Here is a 12,829-nt window from a genome sequence, read left to right as displayed (position 1 = left end):
GGGGAAGCGATGGGGGTGCTGATGGGGAGTGATGGGGGTGCTGATGGGGAGCGATGGGGTGCTGATGGGGATGGTGATGGGGATGATGGATGCTGAGGTGGGAGTGATTAAGGTGCTGATGGGGAGCGATGGGGATGCTGATGGGGATGATGAGGGTCCTGATGGGGAGCGATGGGGGTGCTGATGGGGAGTGATGGGGATGCTGATGGGGAGCGATGGGGGTGCTGATGGGGAGTGATGGGGGTGCTGAGGATGGAGTGATGGGGAGCAATGGAGGTACTGATAGGGATAATGGGGATGCTGATGGGGAGCAATAGGAGTGCTGATGGGGAGTGATGGGGGTGCTGAGGAGGGAGTGAGTGATGATAGGGACTCGCCTGGGATCGGAGACAGCTGGACACGCTGTTTCCCTCCCCTGGGATGGAGGAGGGGGCCCCTTTTCTCCTTCTTTTTCTCATAGGACAGTATTTTTCAAACTTTAGCAATCTACCTGCCATCTTCTCAATTTTTGCCAACTTCCTGTGCCAAATAATGTAATTTACTCAACATGTTTTCTTTAAATGCCTTACTTTTTCAACATTAAATATCTTAAATGTCTCATTAGAAGACAGTAAAATCCATTGTAAAACCCATTACTTTGATGTACTAATTTTTCCTTAATATACATGAAAATAAATTATTAACTTTTTAAAAAGTCCATCCATGTGCCCCCAGCTTCACTGGGCTATCAGTGGGACATAGCTCGCAGTTTGGAGAATCTGGTCATGGATTATTTCTGCTGCATTTTCCATCCAATTAGCTGGATTTATGGCTCCAAATTCAGCCAGGAATCAGCCCATGATTTTTTTCTCCATATTCTTTGCAGGGGTCTGTTTGAATCACTGAATTCAGAGTTTCTGCCAATTATTTCTTGGTTCACTGGTTGGCACTTTCCTTTTGTAGCTCAGAACCCCAGGAGAAAGGACTTCCATCTTTAGAGTGATCCTTTCTCCTTTAAGCTGCTAAGAGAGCTCCTAGGTCCTGTGTTTTCATTAATTAAAAAAAAAATACAGTAATGCTGAATTCTGCCTTCTTTCCATTCTACTGGCTGCTGTTCAGAGGTTGAATGGAACTTGGTCTCCATCTGAAGAACTTTTAGGTGGACAGAAAATCCTGCAAGGGTTTCCTTGTGGTGGACAAGATCTGGGAGGGCCTGATTCCTTCTCATGTTGACCTGCAGGAAGCTGTGCCTTATGCTAGAGATGGCTTTTTTGATAAGGAAGAATTGATGTGAGTTCTAATTAAAATTAAGAAAAAATTAATCTTTAATCCTGACAGGGCTTAGACTCCATGGGCAGGTTTGATTAAACAAATCTGAAGCTGTCTATATTCAGAACCTAGAAAGATCTGAGCCAAGTCATACAAATTCATCTGCAGAGAATGAAAAATATTGATTCATTGTCCTTGGTTGCCTTTGACAACGCATGTTATTTACCATCCCCCTCCTCATCTTTCTAGAAGGGAGACATTAGTGATGGAGCCTGGAGATGGCATCTGTGTGATTATGCCACCATGGGCTCAAACGGATGGCTCAGCTCTGTAGTCCCCTCAGCCACATCCCTTCCTGAGAGCCTGGTGTGGAGCCCCCCAAGGCAGGACCCTCACTCTCCTGTCCTGGAGAGCTCTACCCTACATAGGCAAGGCCAAGTTCGTGGTTCCCATTGTTGCCTTATACTTGGTTATTTCCCCTTCCCGGAAATATACTAAAAGTATCCTCTGTCCTTCCTGATAGAAGAATTGCTCTGGGAGGCAGTAGTTTTGGTTCAACTGTCACTTTCGTGGCCACATGAAGATGGGGCTTTCTTCTAGCAAATTGTGGCCTGATCTTGGCAAACCAGAGGGTGCACATCACCAAGCCCAGAGCTGCTATAAAACGTTGCTAGGGCAGCCCGGGCTCTGTTGCAGATTCTGGGCCTGGGTCAGTGGAGGGGTTCATTAAGTGGCCGTGTTGCACTTGTCACAGCCCTCCTGTCAACATTTGTCATACATTTTGTCACAACACTGAGGTTACAGTGTCTTCAGAGCTGTCCTCTGGCCTCAGCATCACCAGGGACACCCCAACAATGTGGATGCGCCTTAACACCCTGGGGAGACACCCTTGGTCTGTGGAGGTCACTGTGTCACTTCTTCATGGTCCAGGAGACTCTGTGTGACTCCCCAGGGAGGGTTGTACAGGTTTCACCAAAGATCGTCCTGTGATGGAAATTCTGAGTGTTGGGATGGTGATGTAGGTAAGGGAGAAAGAATGAATTTAGAAAGGTGTAAATTGTGGTGATGTCCAAACTGGCTTCTTTGACTTGGGACTTTGGGGGGAACTGAATCTGAGAACATAAAGGATTTTGAAGGGCTGGAACCTTGGCAAGATCGGAAGGGATCAATGTCACATTGTAAGCTGACAACTACTTCCATGTTAAAAAAAAAAATAGAAGACGCGTATTAATTGTGTGTGTATGTGTGTGTGTGTGCGCGCAAGAAACCGTGGCGCTTTTGTTCACAGTGAGATCTGATGAACCAACTGTATTTTTAATGGAAGTATAGTTGGTTTACAGTATGATATTAGTTTCAGGTGTACAGCATGGTGATTCAGTATTTTTATAGACTAAACTCCATTAAAAGGTATCACAAGGTCATGGCTCTAATTCCCTGTGGAACCACCTGTCTGAAGAGACTGCCACAGGTTGATATAATTTTGTTGGCATTAATGGCTGTGTGACCCCAAAACAGAGGTCCCAGGTGGGCAGACTAGAGGCTGTATCTGATTCAAGGGTGTGCGTGTGCTTATTTAATTTTCTGCCACCCTGTAAAAATTGGCTAATTACATAGACATCTGAATTTCCAAGTTCTTATGAAATTCACAAGGTCAGATAGCCCTGGGCCCACACTACTCCCTGTGACCCTTGACCTGGAAGTGACCAGTGGACACCCCTGTGTGTAAGCCCCTACACCCAAATCACCACAGTCTCCACTTCTTCCTCTCGTGTCCCTGCCGGAGGCGGAGGGACGTCTGTTATTTCTCACCACACTTGTACTGTTGGTTTTCTGATAGTAGGTTTCAGAGGAAAGGGAGCTACTTCTTGTCCCCTGGTCTCTATAAGACACAGATGATAGATGTCACTTGTCACTCTGATAGAGAATTCCATGTCTTTCTAGGCATAAGAGGAAAGCTGGAAATTGGATTGTGTTCTGTCAAACAGTGTCTGAGGGGCTGAGAGTCCTTGAGATCAAACTGCAGGAGAAATGATTGAAGGAAGCGTGAGTGTTGAGCCCAGTGATGAGAAGAAAAGGGCCCAGGAGAGGTGAAGAGGAGGATGTGACAGCTCTTTTGAAGTCTTTCGAGGACCATCCTCTGGAATACGGAGGAGATTTGTGCTTTTTAGGTTCCAAGAGTGGAAGTCAAAAGGGAACTACTTGGGCTCAACATAAATAAAAATAATGCAGAGTGAGCGAGTTTGGGGGGTTGGTAAGCTTTCAGACAGGTGATGTCAGTTCAGATGCTGACTCCATGGGGAGCACCTTTATGGGCTAGTAGCAAAGTATCATTCGAAGTATCATTCCTATGGCTTTCCCATCATGAAGTCAGTTGATAATTGACTTTTTCTGAATTTGAAAGACTTTTATTTCCATCCTCATAACCTGGAAGGCCTATGTATCCATTTCCTCTTGGTGTTGTAACAAATCAACATGAACTTAGTAGCTTCAAACAAAACACATTTATTATCTGATAGGATGGGAGGTCAGGACCCTAAAATGGGTTGCTTGGTAGGGCTGCCTTGCTTCTGGAAGCTCTAGCAGAAAATCTATTTGCCTTTTCCAGATTCTAGAGACTGCCTGCATTTCCCGACTATGGCCCCCTCTTCCAAGTCAACACTGTAGCATCTTCAAATCTCTCTCTCTCTGACCACTGGTTCCATCATCACCTCTGTTTCTCTGACTCTGACCCTCCTGCCTGTCTCTAATCAGGACCTTTAGGCTCACCTGGATAACCCAGCTCCGGGCTCCCCACCTCTGGGTCCCAGAACCGGTACCTCCTATCAGATCAACAGCAACATTAGATTAGAAATACAGTGCACCATAAGTGTAATGCGCTTGAATCATCCAAAACCATCCCTTCCACTCCTAGTCCATGAAAAAATTGTCTCCCACAAAGTCGGACCCTGGAGCCAAAAAGATTGGAGACTATGGACCCAGATACTCCTTTCATTTCAAGGTTCTTTTCTCAGTTACATCTGCAGTCTCTTTGGCACATGTATTAGTTTTCTGTAGCTCCCATAATAGGTTCCCACAAACTCAGTGGCTTGAACAACATAAATCTGTTCTCTTAGAGTTCTGGAGGCCGAATCAAAGTGTGGTCAGCGCCTCCCTTCCTCCAGAAGCTCTAGGGGAGGATCCTTCCTGGCCTCTTCCAGCCTCTGGTGGCTCCAAGCGTTCCTGGGCTGTACTGGTATCCTTGCAGTCTCTGCCTCTATCTGCACATGTCTTGCCCTTGTGTCTCCATGTGACCTTATTCTCCTGTAAGGGCGCTTGTCATTGGATTTAGGAGATCATCCTAATTCAGAATGATCTCATCTCAAGATCCTCAGGTTAATTATATCTGCCAAAACCCTGTTTCCAGGGACTTCCCTGGTGGTTCAGTGGCTAATACTCCAAGCTCCCAATACAAGGGGCCCCAGACTCGCTTCCCAGTTGGGGAACTAGGTCTGGTATGCTGCAATGAATATCGAGGCTCCCAGGTCCCTCAGCTAAGACCTGGCACATCAAATAAAATAAATAAATAAATATGTTTAAAAGACCCTGTTTCCAAATAAGGTCACATTCATTGTGCCGGGGGCTAGAACATGGATGTCTCATTTTGGGGTCACAATTCCAACCCCCATGTAAAGTGACATACTCTGAAAATTAAGATCCAGATAGCTCTGGGGGGTCTTTATGCTGCCAGAAAGACTTCCCAGATGGTGCAGTGGTAAAGAATCTGCCTGCCAATGTAGGGGATGCAAGATACACGGTTTCAATCCCATGTATGGGTCGGGAAGGTCTTCTGGAGGAGGAAATGGCAACCCATTCCAGTATTCTTGCCTGGGAAACCCCATGGACAGAGGAGCCTGGCAGGTTACAGTCCATGGGGTTGCAAAGAGTTGGATATGATTGAGCAACTGAGCAGGAGCAACATGCTTTCAGAAACAACACATTTTCTGTTCTTTGCTAAGTTTCTTTAAAGGTCTTCAGAGGAAGGAAGAAAAATGCAATTTCCATGTTGTAATTATGATTTAATCTTTGAACGTCTATCTTCCTGACGAAGTGATGGCCTCCTGTTTTCATGTGTCAGTAGCTGTATTGTTTGTCAGCGAGCTGTGGTCTCCAGAACCACAGAAGCCTGGCGTACGTCACCAGCAGGCGATGAACTCATTCACGCTTGGAGAGAAATCAATGTAAACTCACGCTGATCTTGAAGAGAGTACCCTCCAACTTTTGGCTGCAATAATTAAGTTTCCAGCCTTCTGGTATCAGCTGGACTTGCAATAATGAGATGCTAAAGGCCTCATAAAAGGGAATTAACATTTTAAAGCCTTCTCTGCCCCAGGGAAGGTCTTTATTTCCAAACTTGGTCTGCAAAGGGCAAGGGTAGGCAGCGGATGTACTGTCGAAAATAAAACATAAAGTTTTCTGCTGCTGGTGTGGGGTCACTAAACAGAGCCCAGTGTCACCTCTGGAGAATGCAGGAAGCTTTGAGAGAGCAGCTGCATTTCTTAGGTTATCACATAGCCCCTGCAAAATGCTATGTGACCTGATTTTCTTAAGTGGTTGGATTCACAGAGGCATGAGGTAGCAGGGTGGGCATGTCCTGAACATGTTCCTTAGAGACGTGGTGTGCATTGAAGCCACTGAGCCAGAGACATAATGATTCAGAGGATTAGACAGGTGTGGTAGGTAGTGGGATCTGCAGGCCTGGGATGAAATTCTGCATTGGTGAGCTTTGCTTTGTTTTGGTTGCAAGTAATAGAAATTCAGGGCTTCCCAATGCAGAAGACACAGAAGACTTGGGTTCAATCACTGGGTTGGGAAGATCCCCTGGAGGAGTAAATGGCAATCCTCTCCAGTTTTTTCTTGCCTGGAGAATCCCATGGACAGAGGAGCCTGGCGGGCTACAATCCATGGGTTTGCAAAGGGTTGGCCATGACTGAGCTACTCAACAACAACAACAATAGAAATGCAAATCCAACTATCTTAAGCCGAAAGGGTGAAATATTAATACATTGACATGCAACCAAAGGATGATGACTTCAGGTGAAGGTGTATCCAGAGATACATCCGGACTTAGTTTCTCCCCATCTCTCATTTCTACCTTCCTCTGTGTGGTTTTGTGCATCTTTTCCTGTGCTCATGCTGCCTCCTGGGCCCAGCAGCCCTCTGCCTCTCCCTGGACCTGGAGAAAGGTCGGCTGTCTTCGCTGCTTGGGTCAGGTGCACCTGCTCTGCGCTGCCACCTTCTTCCTGCTGTTCTGCATCTCCAGTCCACACCAGCCCCCCGCCGCCGCTGCAGTCCTCACCTTTGTGCCTCTGTCCCCTGTGAAGACGTATGTGTTAGGGACTCAGTGCATTGTGCATCCTTGTGCAGGTGGCAGGTTTGCCCCTTGAAGGCAGGTCCCTGTCTTACTTCTCTTCCTGCCCTGAAGGGTCTGTTAGAAGGAGCAGTGACAACCACCACAGCCCATGGTGACACTATGCCAGACTCTGTTCCACTGATTTTAAACACATTACAGCCTGCAATGTACCTAGCAGCCCCACAGAGTAGGTCTCAATATTATTTCATTTTACAGCCCAGAAAACTGAGGCTGGAGAAGTTTAAGTGTCTAGGTTGTGCATAAATATTAGTCCATTTCACGTCCAAATTTATGGTGCAGAAAAGTAAACAAACAGTCCCTTCCTACTTCTTCTCATTTAAAGACAGAATTAAAGACAGGTGTTTCTGAAAGTCTAGATTTTTATGCAAGATTTTTGACTTTTCAATGTTGGCACATCATCCAGTTGAAAGAGATGTGCAAATGCCCAGGGTCTGTCTTTCTCCCCTTCGCTGTGTGTCTGGTGCTGTAGGAGCAGGTTCACTAATGAAAGATGGGGCCTGGTCACAGGTGAGAGTGAGATTGAGGACCTTGTGGGCACCCCACGATGTTGATGAAGTGGGTTCAGAACAGTCTCTCTGCACTGACTTACCTTGAAAGGGTCCTTGTCTGCCGTGGGCTCCAAAAAGCTTCCAGAGAAACCCTCAGATGGATCCTAATTTTATCAGAAGGAGATTGGAGAGAAATCTTAGAGTAGTTTAAGCCCATTTCTTTCTCTTTCAGCTATGCTTGGCAAACGTTCCTCCAGAAAACACTGTTCTTCTATTTCTGGGCATGAATTTCCTTCGCTTCACCCATCACCAGGAGCCAGGCAGCTAAGAATAAGTCGTCAGGCCGCTTGGATGTTATTGCCTAATTTTGTCCTTCTTTATGCTGGTAATTTGGACTTTTATTGTTCCATTCTGATGGGAGATGTGTCATATACTTCCTGTTGGCCAGAGGATAGCTATTGCTGCATCCCCAACCTTTTGTTCCATCAGCATCACTCTGGTTTCAATATTAATTAGATCTTTTGTTCCTTTCTGTCTTTAGCATCTCTAATGAAGAACTAACATTCTGGAATTGTTTTGGCGTCACGCGGAGAAACCCTGGAATGAGCCAGGGTAGGTCTGCGAGCCTGCTGGCTTCCTTCCCTCAGTAAACACGCCCGCACGCTTCCTTCTCCTCTGCTGGCCACCTCTCACCTCTCCTCTCCATCAGGCCCTGCTCAGGGCAAGGTCCTGGAGGTTCACTGGGGTCTTGGGTCTGTGGCTGTATCATCAGTATCAAGTAGGGTCAACTATAGTTATAGTGCCTTTGTCTCCTGGCACATTTATCCTTGACATTTTGGAGTTTGGTTTACAATTTCAGCTCCTACCAGGAGTTTTGATGGTGGGCAGAATGTATCAGCTTTATATTCTAATTCATTTGAGTTTCCTGGAGAAACTCAAATAATTTAATGCAGTTTATTTAAAAATTTTTTTAAATTTATACAATTTTTAAAAGTTACTTTCCATTCACAAAACATTGGCTATATTCTCTGTGTGGTGTACCACACAATACAGCCTTGTGCCTATCTTTTTTAAAAAATTTATTTCTTTATTTGACTGTGCCAGGTCTTAGTTGGGTCACAGGGGATCTTCCATCTTCATTGCAGCACACTGGATCTTTTAGCTGCAGCATTGCAGACTCTTAGTTGCGGCATGTGGAATCTAGTTCCCTAACCAGGGATTGAATCCATGTCCCTGCACTGGGAGTGCAGAGTCTTTGCCCCTGGACCACCAGGGAAGTCTGGAATATTGAGTATCTTATACTCAATAGTTTGTACCTCCCACTCTGCAGCCCTACATGTCCCTCCTCACCCATTTAAATAAACTTTAGAAGTTACCCATTTAAGAAAAGTGATGCATGGGGCATTTAATTATTGTTGCAGAAATGAGGGTCACCCAGTTGGTAAGTGCTAGGGCTGGGGTTTGACCTGAGGCAGCTTGACTCTGAGTCTGGGGTTTCAGCTTCGGCCTTACAGACAGCTTCCCAATTTCACAGGGAACTTAGCCCCATTGGAGTAGTTAGGGTGCTTATTTCAGGGGCAAGGTTCTCCCCTCTACTTTGAGGTTATCTGCACATTGAGTTATTTTATGCATATCATGAGGTTAAGATTATCTTCCAAAGATTAAACCGTAGCCTCTTTTTCTCTTAAACATTTCAAATGTATACAGGGAAATCTCCTCATATCAGAAACTGGTGAACATAAAAAGAAATCCATGGACTTTCCTGATGATCCAGTGGCTAAGATTTTGTGGTCTAAATGCAGGGGGCCCAGGTTCAATCCCTGGTCAGGGAACCAGATCCTATATGCCACAAGCTGCAATAAAGATGGAAGATCCCACATGCAGCAGTTAAGACCTGGCACAGCCAAATAAATACAAAAATGTTTATTTAAAAAGAAAATGCAACCAGAAAGAGCTAGAACTGACTTCCTCAGCCAAAAACAATTAGTACAGCACAGACTCGATGGGCATGAATGAGAAAAAACTTCGGAGAGTCCCCTGAATATGCAGGAGTCTTGCATGAGCAGTTTATTCCTGCTTTATTGATATTTCTCCCTAGTCCGATATGGACTTTGGGAAAGTAACTCTGCCTTTAGCAGTTGGTGGAAATATAAATTCTGTCTTAGCCAGAAACAATGAAATGGTGTTTTCCTGGGACTGGATGGTCTGGATTCCGTGTGTTGGCACACCTGCTCAGTTGCTCAGTCACGTCTAACTCTCTGTGACCCCCACGAACTGTAGCCTGCCAAGCTCCTCTGTCCATGGGATTTCCCAGGCAAGAATTCCAGAGCGGTTTGCTGTTTCCTGCTTGAGATCTTCCCGACTGAGGGATTGAACCCACATCTCTTGCACCTCCTGCATTGGCAGGCGGATTCTTTACCACTGCACCACTTGGGAAACCACTGGATTATGTAGCCACCTATTAAACAAATGGACTCTTATCTCTTCTAATCCATTTTCAAGAGCAGTGGGCTTCCAGCAGGAAATGATCATTTATATTCTTATACTCAGTGTATTCCTTCTACACTGCTCTTGAATTAATTTGCCAAGGAAACATTTCAGGTTTAACTTGAAATGTTAAGAGACAATCTCAGATTTCAAAGCTCTGCTTTTGACTCCTCTATTTCTCCCTGCAGAGTTGCCTTAACCTTCTTAAAGGGCCCCTCTTCAAATGTTTCAGATATTTTTGACCACTTCTAAAGCTCAGTTTAATGGGCTGTTTTTAAAATGAAAGGCCCCAGCCCAAAGCGATTGCCCTAATGTAGTTATCTTTTAATGCTCCGGACGCGAGAGCAGTTTCCATCATCAAGGATTTCGGCCATGTCACTCCTCAAGGGATGTGATCAGAGAGGTGAATGTATCCATGACTTCCTAACATCCTTTGTGTCTGACACTTGATAACTATTTGGGTTACACTCTGCTGACTTCTTTTCCTACGTGCACAGTTGTAGGAAGAGTAGTCCGCGGCCATGTGCTGAGACTGGCTGTGTGTCTGAAGCCCACTCATGGGGACGGTGGATTCCCATGTGGCTTTTCTTAAAAAGAACTTTTTTATTTTGATTTTATTTGGCTACATCAGGTCTTAGCTGTGAGCCAGGGATCAAACCCGCGTCCTCTGGTTTAGACGGCGAAGTCTTAACTCCTGGCTCACCAGGGGAGTCCCTCCATGTGCTTTTGACAGCCTTCTTGAGTGACAGAATAGTGGTGAGAATCTTGAAGGATTTTCCACTTCGATACCAGTGCTTGCGCTCTGGCCCAGGTTGAGACAGAAGGGACTTTGGTCAAGGACGTTGGGCCAAAGGATTTTGGTTTCATAAATAGGATGTAAATAATATAGAATAAACAAAACATGTAGTTGGACCCCCCTAGCATGCGCCAATCCAGACATCACTAATCCATCCCAGCACTCCTTCCTTCTACAGCCCCGGCTTCTTCTTGAGCAGAGGTCCCTTGAGCAGCCACTATGGAGTGATTTGTATTGGCAAGTGAGACAAACCTATTTCCTATTTCTGATAAAGCCTGTGGGGGAACTAGCAAATGTTTTCATAAGAATTGAGGAGCATGATGCTGATGAGGCCATGATAAGGACCTCAAAATCTGATATATTGGAGGAAAAAGAAACAAAACACAGTATTTCTGTGCCATTGCACTACATCCTATTGATTTCGGGGACACGTGGCAGTAAGTAGCAGCTGGAAGCAAGACCTTAGCTCCCTGATTGGGAATTGAACCCTGGTCGCCTGGGTGGAAACCAAGAATCCTAACTGCTAAATGACAGGGGCCAGGGGCTGGAATCTAAGTCCCAATCCCAGTCTACCCTGAAAGGAGGAATCAGACAAGAAGACAGAAGGTATAGAGGAAAGTATATTATGTATTAGAAAAGCAGAGTACTTGTGGAAATATCCGTGGGTGAACTCAGCATGAGAGTTGCTTGAGTCAAGCCTTTGGGAAGTTAAAATCCTTTCTAAGGGGAGGAGTCTTCTGGGTCTCTGTCGTCTTGCCGAGTCGTCTTCTTTGCATGCCTGTATGCTAAGTCGCTTCAGATGTGTCCAACTCTTGGTGACCCCATAGACCTGTAGCCTGCCAGCCTCTTCTGTCCACAGGATTCTCCAAGCAAGAATACTGGAATGGGTTGCCATGCCCTCCTCCAGGGGATCTTCCCGACCCAGGGATCAAACCTGTGTCTCTCATGTCTCCTGCTTTGGGAGGTGGGTTCTTTACCACTAGTACCATCTGGAAAGCCCCATCTTCTTTGACTCCCTGGCTAGTTTGTCTCAGGACCCTCCCCTGGGTGTGCTCACATACCTGTTAGTCAAGATGGATTTCATTGCAAAGGCATATGGGAGGAAAATAGCAAGACTTATTATGGTCTGACATCCCCTGCCTTTTTGACCCTGCGAAGACTTTTTTCACATGTATAGCATCTCCCTTGCCCCAAGCATGGAAAGTGTATTACCTCTTGATCTCCTAATAGGGTCTGGCTCCTCTCTTTGGTACCCAGTGTCTGGTTATCCACCCTATTCCTATTGTCGTTTCTTGTACAGAAGTGCAGATCTTGAAATGTAGACAACAGTCCAGTCATAAAAAGGTAACCCGGAGCCCATTTGTCTCTTACCTCAAGAAATGTAAACAGGGGACTGGTAGTGAGTGTCCAACCTGGAGCTCATCTTTTTCTCACCCCAGGAGGTGTGAACAGGAAGCCAGTTGTAAATATCTAGCCGAGAGCCTATCTGTCTCGTCTCACTATCATTTGTATCAGGATGTCCTTAGGCCAAAGGTCATAAGATGATAGTGCTTGCGTGCTCAGTCAGTGTCTGACTGTGACCCCATGGACTGTAGCCCTCCAGGCTCCTCTGTCCATGGGATTCTCCCAGGCAAGAATACTGGAGTGGGTTGCCATTTCCTTCTCCAGGGGATCTTCCCAACCTAGAGACTGAACCTGAGTCTCCAGCATAGACGGGTGGATTCGTTAGCACTGAGCTACTTGGGAACCCCATAAAATGATAGGCTTTGAGGCAAATACAGTCCCCAAGACAAGCCCCCACACAGAGTAAAGTACTTTTAAAATGTATTCTTAGATGTCAACATTCAAACATTAGTAAATTTCACTGAACCCTGGATCTTCCATTTCTCTTTCAAAGTCAGAAGATCTCTGCACATAGCCCTGACATTCCCGCATGGCAGCGGAAGGCTCAGGGGAGTGGGAGCTAACCCCTTTGAGCAGGGTTTGGGGTGCTCCCTCTAGTTTTTCACAATCCCCGAGTTTTCTGTCTTTCAGAGAAGACCTCCTTTCCTCATTTATGTCACCTCCCTGGGCCCAGAGGGATTGGTTTGTTGCAACCCCCATCAGCCTCCACAGAAGCTCCATCATCCCAGGCTAGTCGTGCTGGGAAAAAAAAAAAAAAGGTGAATTATATGGGTAAACTGAATTCTATTACAAATATCTTAGATAAATAAGTTGTATTAAGTGAGATGTATTAGACCAATGTATTAGATGCAATTATTGTAATTTATTGCTCACATAGGTAGAGGTTTTCATGAGGCAGAGTCATTTAAGAACAGCTGTAATTTCGCCATGGGGGCTACTTCTGTGTTTTGTTACCAGTCTGGAAATTTTTATATCCAGGATTTTAATCAGCCCGTG

At 45.6% G+C, this 12,829-nt stretch overlaps 1 protein-coding gene across 1 annotated transcript in view; it reads left to right on the top strand.

Annotated features, from left to right (window-relative positions):
• Positions 1–12,829, top strand: part of TMEM132B (transmembrane protein 132B) — a 39,019-nt gene that overhangs the window by 526 nt on the left and 25,664 nt on the right. The gene's annotated exons all lie outside the window — the stretch shown is intronic.

This window comes from Oryx dammah, unplaced genomic scaffold, assembly GCF_014754425.2.
Source record: "Oryx dammah isolate SB20612 unplaced genomic scaffold, SCBI_Odam_1.1 HiC_scaffold_12, whole genome shotgun sequence".
Classification (NCBI taxonomy): Eukaryota; Metazoa; Chordata; class Mammalia; order Artiodactyla; family Bovidae; genus Oryx; species Oryx dammah.
Note: the sequence above shows the minus strand (reverse complement) of the source record. Positions and strands in the feature narration are given on the sequence as shown.